The sequence below is a fragment of the Lygodium microphyllum genome, chromosome 6 (genome assembly GCF_053477565.2).
Source record: "Lygodium microphyllum isolate KBCC chromosome 6, Lygodium_microphyllum_v1.1.10, whole genome shotgun sequence".
NCBI classification, from domain to species: Eukaryota; Viridiplantae; Streptophyta; class Polypodiopsida; order Schizaeales; family Lygodiaceae; genus Lygodium; species Lygodium microphyllum.
Genome location: NC_141140.1, coordinates 11,548,659 through 11,562,263, shown reverse-complemented (window position 1 = coordinate 11,562,263; position 13,605 = coordinate 11,548,659).

The window sequence follows — 13,605 nt, the reverse complement described above, 5'->3', positions numbered from 1 at the left end:
TACTAGATCTAGAAGTTGGGAAGAGCCCAACATGGCCCAAGTTTGTAGATTTTTTTTGTCACAAAGCCACCCATCCAGACAGATCTCAATTCCGATGTCGTTTGCCCCCTCAAAACTAAAAAAAACCACTTGCAGTAGTGTGAAAGCACAAGCCAAGCACTAGTTAATTGGGTTAAAAGCTCAAAAGATCTTAGCAAAGAGCTTAAAACCCAAAAAATGAAATACCATGGGGGGCAGGGGGGGTGCATTTTTTTCTGCGCCTCCAATCTTGGCAATGATTGGCCATTTCTGATCCGACATAGAGAGAGAGAGAGAGAGAGAGAGAGAGAGAGAGAGAGAGAGAGAGAGAGAGAGAGAGAGAGAGAGAATCCTCTTGGGCTTGAGATGCTTCCAATCTTCGCTCTCCATTGCCAAAATATAATCAAGAAATGATGTACTATGCTGAGAGATAAAAAATCATTCTTTCTCTCTCCTCCCTCTCTCTCCCCTTAAGAGGCAATTCGTGCCCATGAAGAAGAATGAAGACCGATTGAAGGATGCTTGTACTGGATCACTCCCAAATCGATGGAGGGCTAGAGTTGGCTATCTGAAGGTGAGCTGAGCCTTGAATGAGGGCTGATCTGCAATCCCGCATCAGATTTTAAAACCCACAAAGAAGAAAAAAACCGATAACTCTATTTACAAAGGAAATTTGCTTGTTTTTTATATTTGATTGAGCCAATGTTGTTCTTATGGAGTAAAAATTGGTAGACATTCTATTTATTGTTTGTTCTATGATTTCATGATGAAAAAATCAGAAAATATAAAGTGAAAATTCTGGAAATAATTATTAGAAACCTGTAAAACACAGTTTTTATGAGAAAAATGGAGTTTTTGGTGTTTTCGAGTGGGATAAACCAATACACATGGGATAAAATGCTAATAAAATCTATATTTCTGCTGTTCTAAGAATCAAGAGCCACATCTCTAAAAATATATCAATTTTTAATTAAAAATGGGAAAAAATGAGAGAAAATAAGAGAAAAATAAGAATATGCCTTAGAAAAATATGAAAAAATATAATAAGTGATTGTGGACATATGATAGTGGCAAAGCATGAGGTTTGGCCTCAGTTTTTCCTATCATTTTGTCACAGTGTGTGATTTATTACTCTTTATATATTAAACCATGACAAAACAACCTCTATACACCTATGCAACGAAGCAAAACTTAAACGGTGAGGGAGAGGAGGATTTCGTACAATAGTTTGAGGGCTGAAATAATACAAATTCTGCTTGGTTTTTTCTATGCATAGCATTTAGGAAATGACCTATTTGGAAATAAGGGATCTGGTAGCACAAGGTTTGCCTTGGTGCTAGATTCTTACAATGAAGTATATACGTAGTAGTTGGAATTCATGAAAAGACTATTTGCGTACTAGCACATAGGCTAATTTTGAAACATAATTGTTTGTGCACAATGAGACATCCACTATTGCATTGATCATACATGTGGTATCAACTCCTAGAAATGCATAGCAATTGTTTGAATTATAGTTGACCCACGCTTGAGAGGGTGAAATTTCCCTTGCTGTAGATTAGCCGTTCGTTTCTTGGGAAAAATAAGTGGTGAGGGAACATGGTATCTCCTGGATCTCGCTGAAAAGAGAGGAGTCTTGTGCGAATGTATTTATATGTAAAAATAGCGCATCGAGGGGCCAATCCCCAAGATGTAGGAGATCTCCAGTGGGGCCACGGCAATCAGCCAATGGGGTACCTCCTATGTATGTAATACGTGGCACTTATTGCCAATATGTGTGGGATACCCCCTTTGAGGGGTTTTGGAGAAGGTGCTGTTGGACTCTTATCCAGCTACAAACGCAATATTAGATGTATCTAGTGTGCATTTAGTTATTATAGATACTCTTGGCCTGTGAGGCCATGTGGTGGTGGAGGTGTATATTGTGTGCATGAGGTTCGGCTAGTGCCATAGCCAGTGTCAGCCCATTTTTGGGTCCCATCAGTGGTGCGTCTGCTGGGAGCTGCCTATAAGTGGCAGTTTTTGAATCTAGGTTGTAAAGGGACCTAAGTTTATAATTTCCATTAGTATTGTGCTAAGCTACCCATAAAATGGGGTTTGTTGAAGGATGGAAAACCTTGGCTTTCCCTATACAAAACTTACTGATGGACTTAGTTAGTTATATAGAGCATGAGTCCTCTACAGAAGATAATTTAGGTGATGAGAAGAGTAACCAGTTAGTGGTTACCCCATCCCCTAATGCGATGGCGTGGGCTGAGGTTCACGCCTTGGTATGGTCTCTACCCAAGAGAAATCATGCATAACCATTCATCAACCTAGAGGGCATGGAACAAGTATGTTGGAAGCTATGGTGGTCATGGCATCAACAAGTGATTATGCTAAAGCCATAGTGCCATGGGAAAAACTCGGCATACAATGGAGTGCAGTTATGGATGAAACATCCCATGTGGTGGGGCATCATGCCAAAATTTTAGGTATCACAAGGATGTTAGAAGCCCTAGCTGTAAAGGGAAAGTTGTTACTTAAAAGGCACGGTCCTTAGGTCAAGAATCATGTGGTGGGAGGACTTGCTTGAGCTGATGCACCAAACACACAATGCATACACAAGAGAAAGCTCACTCAAGAATACAAGAGAGATGGAGGCCAAAACGTTTTCTTGCTGATTTCTTCTTCTTCTTCCATGCACTATACAATGTACAAAAAGTATAGATAAGATACAACATAAAGAAAAATGACCTACTAAGTCAAACAGTGCATAACAGACTACACTAATCGACTGGCGCTATATCTTTGCCACCTATAGGTAGGTGTAACAAACTAAATATAATAAGTGATAAGCCAGTGGCCATGTGAGTATCATAATGACCACTAACGTGCTAAGTGTGGAAGTACGGACCCATCTAGCCAGGCAGTCCATCATCAATGTCCGCACGTGTTGAGCTTTCCATCTCAACTCTCTTAACGCTCCTGGCCATGAGGCCATGGTGTTTTGGTTGAGTATATAAGCAAGGCTAGAGCCTTCGAGCCAGTGTGTTAGTTCAGGTCCCATAGGTGGTGTATTTGTTGGGAGCCACTAATAAGTGGTGGTGTCCAAATCTTGGTTGATAGGGATCAATTTATTGGTGTATGCCAAAAGGTAGTGAAATAGATCCAAAAGACTATCAAGTGGAGTTTTAGGATGTAAGAAAGAGCCGAACAAGCTCAATGCCAAGCCAAAATTATTAGCAGATCTTCTCCTTAGGAGAGTGGTTTGATATCACTACAAGGGAGGGGTGTTCGTAATCCTAGTCCCACGAATAGTCCATTAGGAGGAGGAGGAAGTTATAGTACTTCCCCTCTTCTAACTAGTCAGCCCACTTTGAATGAAGTAATAGTGCCCATAGTTCAAATTTCTCTAGTGAATCCAATTATCATGCTGCAACCCATTGCAATCCCAGTAGGAACCTAAAACTTGCTAGCCTTAGGATTTCCTCTTTCCATTTTAATGGGTTACTAGAGGAAGATGTAAAACTTCATATTAATGAGCTCCAAATGTTAATGTTCAACTAGTGAATCCAAGATGAAGGACACTTGATATGTTAGTTAATATGACTCTGAAAGGACAAGCTGTAGTATGGTATCACAGCCTAGAGGCTAGAACCATAACTACGATTGATCAAATTTTTACGGCCTTTCAGATACAGTTTACCCTTGAAAGGGGATGTTAATGTATTGGCTACATGTTCTTAATGTAACATGTCAAGAGCTTCAAGAGAATTTTCAAGGCTATGCCAAGAAATTGAAGAAAGTATTTCGTAAGTTGCAGACCTATATTCCCATTTCAACTGTTGCTCAACTCCAATAATTTTTTCATGGGCTAGACTTTAATATCCAGGTGCAATTGAGCAATGTTGCTCTTGCAGATATTGATACGGCTATTACATGAGCAGAGGAGGTAGAGTTGCAATAACAAGCGGCATATATCTCTAGGGAAAACTAGAATTCAAGTCTAGGTATTGGAAATACTTTGGCATTGACAAATGGAGGTCAAGATATACCCATGAGTACCTCCAATGTGAGAGAAGCATGATTTTGAATGTGTCTATGTTGCCAACTCCTCTCAATGCAACCATGCCTATGGCTAGTCAGATGGCTTCACCAAATGTTGAAAGACAAATGACAAATTCTAATGTTGTTCTAGGGAACCAATAGCCAATTTCCAATCAACTGGTTAGGCTAATGGAACGAGAGGTAGACGATCATGGCTATGAGTCCAGTGCCTCAAATGTCCTTAGCAAAATTAAGGATATGATGAAGCATTATATTGATATAATCACTGAACAATATAGAAAAATAGCTATTGATATCAATTTCCTTAAGAAGCAGCAAAATTTTATGGAGAGTTGATGCTTTGAAGAGGGTGCTTCCTCAAGATTCAATTGTGAGTGGTATGGCTACCAATATTTCCCTAGAAATTGTCCAAATGTTAAATATGATATATGTGGCAAGTCTGGCCACTTAACTAGTACATATTGTTGGAGCAAGATTAGCTCTCTCCAGTAAGAAACAACAGAGCCAGGTCTAGCCAACAATTGAGTGCAAGAGAATAATCTCCAGCAAGATGAGGGATCAAAACAAATACTACAATGAGGCAAGGATATTGTAGAAGAGCTGCCTAGTGGCCATGGAGTCAGCCTTATTGAAGCTATACATGTCAATGACACTGAAGCTTCTAATTCACTGGTCGCTATAAGAGGTCAAAAGGATAAAGATGGTGATAAAGATAATGTAAAACTTGTTGATACAAATCCTAAATAGGACGATAGAGGGATGCAAGTCCCTAATCCTGACATGGAATGTGGATGTCTAAAAGCTATTGATACCAAAGAAGCTGACCCTAAGAAAGATAAGGCATTGCCAAAGAAGAAGGAAAAATCCAAGAAAGAGGCACTAAAGCCTATTCAAGGACCAAAGAAGAGAATGGTTTGACAGGAGAAGGGAGCTATTGCTAACTATCATCATGAATTTGATTTAGCAAATTCTCTTTGGGAGGTTAAGCTAGATATAAATTACAATTGATCAAGTTATCCCTAGGAGTGCATAAAGAGTTTAAGAAGATCATTTGCAGTAGGTATAGCATGGAGCCCTTGAGCATAATGTGGGTAGGAGATAATTGGTTTAAGAATTCTAAAAAGCATTATCCAAGGGTAGTAGCATATGTTGATGGCATACTAGTAGGACATGCTATTGTAGTGATGGGACCTAAAATAGGCTAGCACTCGCTATAGCACTAGCCGAACCTCATGCTCATGACACATAAACACCCTCACAGCCTCACGGACCAAGAGCGTCAATCTAAGGCTGAAGGACAAACTGCCCTAAATCTTAATTCATGCGTTTATAGTTCATAATCCAACGTTTCCCTAAAACTTCTCAGAGGGAGATCCCAAAGTACTTAGGCATAACGCCTCGATCACACACACATAGGAGGCACTCCACCGACTAATAGTTGGAGCCCCACTGTAGCTCTCCTACATCTCAGGAATTGGCCCTTTGATGCACTGCAAAACATATAACACAAACGAGCACAAAATCCTCTCTTTTATATTTCTCGTATTTCCAGGACATATACCATGCTTCCTCACTTCACAATCCCTTAGGGAACCAACCCTCTACCCTACGGCAAGGGATAACCTCACACTCTCAATCGTGGGTCAAAGTCCTAAGAAAACAATTACTATGCAGTCTAGGAGATTTTCCTTCGATACCATGAACCATGCGTAGTGCATAATGTGAATGGTTTAGTACACAAACAATAGAAAATCAGCATTGTATATCGTGCAAAACCAATCTTTTCATGATTTCCATACTAACGTTTATGTATTGAAACGAGGAGAGACACCGAGCCTTACGCTCATGCTGCCTTTTCCTTTATTTTAAAAAAACGTACTATAGCCATGATGCAACACATAAATCAGATTTAAGATTGTACTTTGACGCTCAAACTCGCCTCTCCCCCTACCGTTTAATGTTTTGCAATCATTGATAGGCGTAAGAGTCGTTTATGTGTATTTCTTTGTAGAGAAAGCAATAAAAACAAACGGAAATATAGAAACGAGGGTAAACCAAGGCTAACCTCGTGCTCTACCTTCATTATACATTGCACAAACACTTATGTGATTTTTTGGAATTTTTCTTTTATCGTTTCCTAATTTTCTCCCATTTAAAACCCATTTTTCACCATTTTTGGTATTTTTCCTCTATTATCTTCAATAAAAAATGACTAGAAATTGAGATTAATTATGGGTTGTGGCCCTTAGGTTCTTTGATAGCAAAATTTCAAGTTTTATTGATGTTATATCTCATGTTTCCCCTTTATTTTGCAAAAAACCCCCATTTTGCCTCTTAAACGCATGTTTTACGGGTTTTATACCATTAATTTCAGCCATAACACTTATGATTTTCTGATTTTCTGAGCATAAACAGATCAAAATCATAGCAAACAACAACATAATGCATAATCAGCCCATGGGAACAATATTTCATCACCCAAATAGCATAAAAACTCATTTTTTCTTCATAAAAATTGAATTACCGCTTAGGCTTTGTGTCTCGGGATCTCAGTTTCGCTATTGAACTCTGTGTCAGCCCTCATTCAATGTCCATCATCTTCAAGAATAGCACTCTTCATGTCTTTATCCACCCGGAAGCAATCCGGTCTCATCCGGACAAGCTTTCCTCCATCATTCTTCATTGTCTTCTTCCACACAAGAACAGCCCCTTAAGGGAGAGAGAGGGAGGAGAGAGAAATACTGAAATCAGAGATCTCCATTGAGGCCACCATTTGAGGAGCAAAGCAGGGCGATAGAGTCAGCATCCAGAGGGGAATGAATGCCCATGATCATTGGGGGGGGGTTGTTTGCAGGCTGAAGATTGCATGATCAACAATGGGGCGCATTTTTCGGCCGCCTGATGGCGCCTCCATCCTCCTCATGTTTTTTTCATCTTGTGCATGAAAAGTTTCATGCTACATTAAGTTTTGGGCTCCCAAGGGTCACTTACCCATTTGACCAAAGTTTTGTCCACCTCTTCGCATCTTGACCCTTTCCTTGGCCATTTCCCCGTCTAGTATCCGAATCGAGCTCTGAAAAATCCTAGGCGTCCGGCTTGACATCCCGCATTGGCCGGTAACTCTTGAAAACCCGCACATCAGTCTGAAAATTTATCAAAAATCAATAAATGTCGCTCGGGCGCCTTTAAAGCACTTTGACGCTTAAAATCGTCCTAGGTCGAGCCGCCGCCTTCGACATTGAATATTTTTCCCTTGATGTTCGTAAATTTTAGCTATTTTTAAGCACTTCTCAGTATCAAAATTTTTCTCTCATTGGCGGCCATGGGATAGGGCGACTCAGCCCGTCGAATCCCACAATAAATCTGTACAAAACAACCAAAGGAAGCATCAAGCTGATACAAAATAGATACATACTAAACACTCAGCACAATGCTCACCCTACCCCCTGACAGAACCAAGGCATGACATCCACAAGGAGTAGGCCTAGCATAATCTAATAAAAGGTCCGAAGCTAGTCACTGACCCACTGCTCCAACACGGCCAAACTAAAAAGAAGTGGCAAAGAGGTTGCCCTAAGTGGTGGTTTGAACTACCTACCTAACTAAGGACGACACAACCAGGAGCTCCTACTAGGCGAGGACTCCTATAGCCTGACCAAGAAGTATTTTCTTGTAGCACATTTCTTCTTTTAGGGTTTTTATGTTTCATACTCGGGTCTGTAAAAAGGAGGGAGCTGAGCGTAGTGACCCAAGGAGAACAGGGCATCGGCCTCAGGTCCTGTCTCGGTACCCAAGAACCTACCAAGCCCTCGCAAGGCAACACTTAATCCTTTTTTGACGCTCACTTTTATTTTCGCTCCAACCTTCCTAACTTTCTTCTTTTCCAACAAGATGCCACCCCTAGGAAGTCAAGGCATCGGCCCTGGGTCTAACTCATTTCCAGGAACCTACCAGGCCTCCACTAGGCAATGATCAACTGCTTATAAATTTTTCTTTTCTTTTCTTTTTTGTGATAGGGGTTAGAACCCCTTTTTACACACCTTTGTATATATTATTTTCTTTTAAGATATTCACGGTTTCTTTTCCTTTATCATCTTTATTTTCTTCTTCGACAGGCTTCTCTAACTGCCTCATAACTAACAAGAACTCCTAGAACGGCTGCCTAGTAGGCTAGCAGAACAGGGTCACTAGGACTCCCGTCTAAAACAGAGCTTTTGATGCTTAACAATGTCTTTACAAGAGGCAATGACTACTTAGACCTCCCTCAAACATACTGAACCTAAACTCAGGACTTCATGCCTTGGATGCCGGTCGCCAACAAGAAACGAAAAACCCCTTAACAAGTACATAAACACATATAGCATAAAAATCACAGTACTCATAAAGGAAAGATATCACCTGGATAGGGCCACGAGAAGCTTCCGCGCAACAAAAGGCTCCTTCCAAGCTCTTCTTCAAACCTGTCTAGCACAAAACTAAAACAAGACACCATTAACTGCACCTACACTAAACAGACAACTGGCCCTCTTGGCCTAATGAAATACAACACTTCACTATCAAACTTAATCAACCCTCTTGGCCTAATGAAATAAAACATTCAAAACCTCGCAACACTGGCCCTCTTGGCCTAACGAGATCAAACAGAATAACACCTACACATCCCTCCCTGAAAGAATCTAGATATACAATAATAGGCTCCTTTCCAAGGAGGAAAAACAAGCTCATATCCCTAAACTAAATGCATAAGATTATGACCCATCCCTCCTGCATATATATCAAGAGGCGTACGCATAACATGTGGTCTAATTAACCTATGGGTCCAGGATAATAACGGTAGATTGGTCTCGGCTACTTTTTGCATCACCCATATCAACCATCATCTGCCATATATTGCATGTTCTAATAACATTCCCCACAAGCGATCGGGTCATGTTTCATCATTGATAACAATATCCAAACTATGACCACAATTGAAGAAGAGGTCTTCCTCATAAGCGAGATTTGCCAATGAATCCGCAAACTGATTCCAGTAACGTGGAATCAGCTAAAAAGACACTCTCTCAAACTCTTCAAGTAGGGTCATCGCAGTTCGATGATACATACAAAGAATGGGATTCCGCACTGTGTATGTCCCATCTAGCTGATTGAGGATCAACTGGGAATCCCCTTTTACTAACAACCGACGAATACCACCTTGTTTGGCAATATGCAGTCCCATAATCAAGGCTTTATACTCTGCCATATTGTTAGTGAATCCTGCCCCGAGATAAGCAGCTAACTTCATCGTAACTCTACGTCGGGGATCTCGGATTACTACTCCAACACTCCCCTTTTTATTAGGGCCCCTAGATGCTCTGTCAAAATATAATGTGTACGTCCACAATGGGTTTACACTGTCGGCCATCACGAACCCCTATACTCGTAGTTATGATAATCAAAGTTTAGCATGTTGAGAGGATGAATGGACGGCTCCATCCCACCTCCTTCATTGAACTCAACAAGGATACTTGTCAACAGTCGTAAGCAGTGATGGCAGAAGACTTTGATCTCCCACACAAAGGTTCCGTCTTCTTGCTCAATCACTTTGTATCCTTTGCTCCACCAGATGAGTTTCCCCTGATGGTATCTCTGCTCCAGATATGGGTGCTCCAAATAAGGGATTAACCGACCCATCAACCAGCTTGTAAGCTCTTTTGCAGGTCTCAGATCATCCCCAGCATGGACCTGCAATGTATTTTCTTTGTATTAGCATACCTAGTAATAATAAGGTTTAATCTTATTAAGATTAACCTTATTTTTAAACTCTACTCCCTGTAGATCAGCTAATAGGGTTGTAGACCTATTTTTCCCTAACCTGACAATCTTGTAGGGACCATCCCATTTAGGTTCCAGCTTCCCTGGAAACAACGTAATACAGAACTAATTGCCCTTTTTTGAAGGTATACTTCTTCGCTATGAGGTCATGCAACTGCTTCATCCGACGTTTAGCCACCTCCTGGTGTAATAAGCTCTACAACTTCAGCTCATCCAAGTGGGCTATAGTCGTGAAACGTTCAAAAAGGGAATCCTCATCTCCAAAAGAGTGGTTAATTGCAAACCGTATGGTTGGCAATTCGATCTCAAGGGGTAACACACACTCTTCCCCATAAACCAATTTGAATGGAGTATGGCCGGTAGCTCGCTTGAACATGGTATTATACGCCCATACTGCCACATACAGCTTCATGTCCCAGTCTCATTTCTTCTCAGAACTATTTTAGACAGGATCTCCACAAGCTGCTTATTAGTACTTTCAACTTGCCCATTTGCTTGTAGATTATAAGGGGTCGTTTTATTGTGCTTAATTTGCCAAGCTTCAGTCAAGCTTTTGATCACTTTATTCAAAAAATGAGTGCCACGGTCCGACACTAATTCTTTCGGTGGACCAAAACGGCAGATAATCTGCTCTAAAAGGAAACTTGCAGTCTCTTTTGCATTGTCCTGCCTCGTCGCTCACGCTTCTAACCATTTTGTAAAATAATCAGTGGCTACTATAATATACCTCTTCTGAGTAGTAGACGACGGAGTAATAGGACCCACAAAGTCAATGCCCCACTTCTCAAATGGAAGGATAGCCATGATAGGCGTAAGTGGGCGTTTACTATTCTCTCTACTGTCATGTCTTTGACAGGTATCACATCTCTTTACATACTCAAAAGAATCTTGGAAGATAGACGGCCACCAATATCCAGCTCATAAAGCTTTCTGTGCTATTAACCGTCCTGCAAAGTGCCCTCCACATGCAGAGTCATGGCACTCTTCCAAGATGAAAGGAACCTCGTCAGGCATCACACATCGGCGGTAGATATCATCAACACCCTGCCGATATAGTGTTCCTGCGATCAAGGAAAACTTCAATGCCTGTTGTTTGATTTTCCTCTTTTCAGACTTTGACAAACCAGCTCCCGTCTCTCCTGTTGATAGATAGTGTGTAATAGCAGCATACCAAGATGGAATAGAAGCTGTATCAATTTTAAAAATTTCCTCAATATCACTTTCTTCAGCCAAAGTCTCTTTCGGGCTTACTCTTAATCTCATAATCAAACTCCTGCAAAGTGATTAACCACTTTGCCAAATGATCAGGTGGTTGTAGCTTGTTCATAAGCAATCTAAGCCCTTCCGCCTTTGTATAGAACACTATCTTTTCATAGAGGATGTAGTGCCTGAATTTCTTAGTCCCAAAGACCATCGCAAGACACAACTTCTCCATGTAGGTATAATTGATCTCTGAAATGCCCAATTTTCGACTAGCAAAAGCTATCGGATGATACCACTTTTCCTCCCAAATTTGGGCTAAACAGCAGCTAATACTATGCATGGTGGCTGCTGAAAATATATAGAATATCTCATCTCTTTTAGGTGCTTTTAAAACGGGTGCTTTTACTAGCTCCTGCTTCACATCCTCAAAAGCTACCTTACAAGGGTCGCTCCACTCAAATGAATAGCTAAAGGATAATAAATTCGTTAATGGCTACATTCTTTCTGCCAAGGCATTTATAAATCTTCGATAGTACCCTATCAACGACAGAAAGCTATGTACCTCTTTTGGTGTGCGTGGTGGACTCATAGCGACTATGACCTTGATCTTAGTTGCTATCCCTATTGAACTGACCACATGGCCAAGCAATAGCCCATAAGGTACTCCAAAGACACACTTCCGTGGGTTAAGAGTGATACAAAATTGTCTGCAACGCTCAAAGCACTTTCTTAAGATAACCAACATCCTTTCCCTTACAATGGCTACCCCCAGGTCATCAATAAATACTTTCAGCTCATCTGGGGAGATGTCACCAAAGGTCTGCTGTTCGTTGCCATGATCCAGGTGCATTGCACAAACCAAAGGCCATCACATGGTATGCAAAAGTACCAAAGACAGTAATAAAAGTCATTTTCAACTTGTCTTCTTCTGCAATTGCCATCTGGTTATATCCCACAAAGCAATCCATGAACGAATATATCTCCCTACCCACTAATTGATCTGAGATTTGGTCAATAAATGGCAACGGGTAGTAATCCTTAACTGTCTGCTTATTCAGCTCTCTAAAATCCACACATAATCGGATCTGGTTGTTTTTCTTCTTACTGATAACAACTGGTGAATACCATTCTGTGTGTTGTACAAGGAAGATTAACCCAACTTTCCTTAACTTCTGTAACTCTTCAAACAGACCCGTCCCTCAATTCAAAAGGCATACGCCTTACCTTCTTATGCACAGGACGACTGCCTTCCTTTATAGGGATAGTATGAACAGCCAGGCTGGGAGGAATGCCTCTCAGCTCATCATAACTCCAAGCAAAGATATCGTGGAATTCTTGAATCAAGGACACATAGTCCTCCCTTTCTGCCGAACTGAGCATGGATCCTAATTTAATTGGCCGCGAATCATTCGGCGTGCCAAGGTCCAACTCAATCACTTCCGCATCTCTTATCCTATCTTGAGGCTCTATCGGTTCATTCAAAGTTATCTGATAGATATCCTCTGTAGTGGACCCCTCTTTAGATTCATTGCTGGATGATGTCTCACTACCAGATGGATCGTCTGCTATCTCTAATTGTTGAGATATCGAGCTCCACTCGTGATACGCCAGGGTGACCGTTGTGTATTTATGTCACCGACTTGTCAGTTTGCAGATGCGGTTGGTACACCACCCATGAATAATAGCTACATGATAGCTATCCTTATCTACTCTAGTTCGTGGCTCAGTTAGTATGCCACCTTAGTTAGTTGAGTTTGGTTTGAGACCCATATATAGGGTTCTTCTATTTCTTTGTAAGAGAGTTCTTTTGGCTTACACAACTAAGAAGAGGAAAACTATTTTCAGCCTCCACCCTTGTGTGTATTCCCCCATTGTGCAAGCAAGAAAGCTACAAGTTCATAGTGGACTACTTCGCTTGATGATAAAGTGGAAGAACTTGCCTTCTCCTCCTCCACTGTATGCGGCTCCTCCTTGAACACCACATCATGGCTCGCGATGATCTTCTTTGCCTCTTGATCATATAATTTGTAAGCCTTCTGCTCATCACTATAACCCAAGAAAGATACATTTTCTGCTTTTTGGTTGTAACTTGTTTCTCTTCTCATCTGGAACATGTGCATAACATTCACATCCAAAAATTCTGAAATGTGAGACATATGGTTTCTTACCAGTGTAAGCCTCATGAGGTGTTTTTCCCTTGAGAGCCTTTGTATAGCTCCGATTTAGAATGTAGACTGCAGTATTAACAGCTTCAGCCCAAAAATGGTTAGGCAATCCCTTTCCCTTTAGCATGCATCTTGCCATCTCCACAATGGTGCGATTCTTGTGTTTCACAACACCGTTCTGCTGAGGTGTGTGAGGCGTCGTCAATTGACGCTTGATCCCTTTGCTCTTGCAAAAGCCTTCAAACTCCTTTGAGTTGAACTCACCACCACCATCTGTTCTAAATTTATTCACACTTTTCCCTGTTTCATTCTCAACAAGTATTAGCCATTCTTTAAACTTACCAAAAGCTTGAGC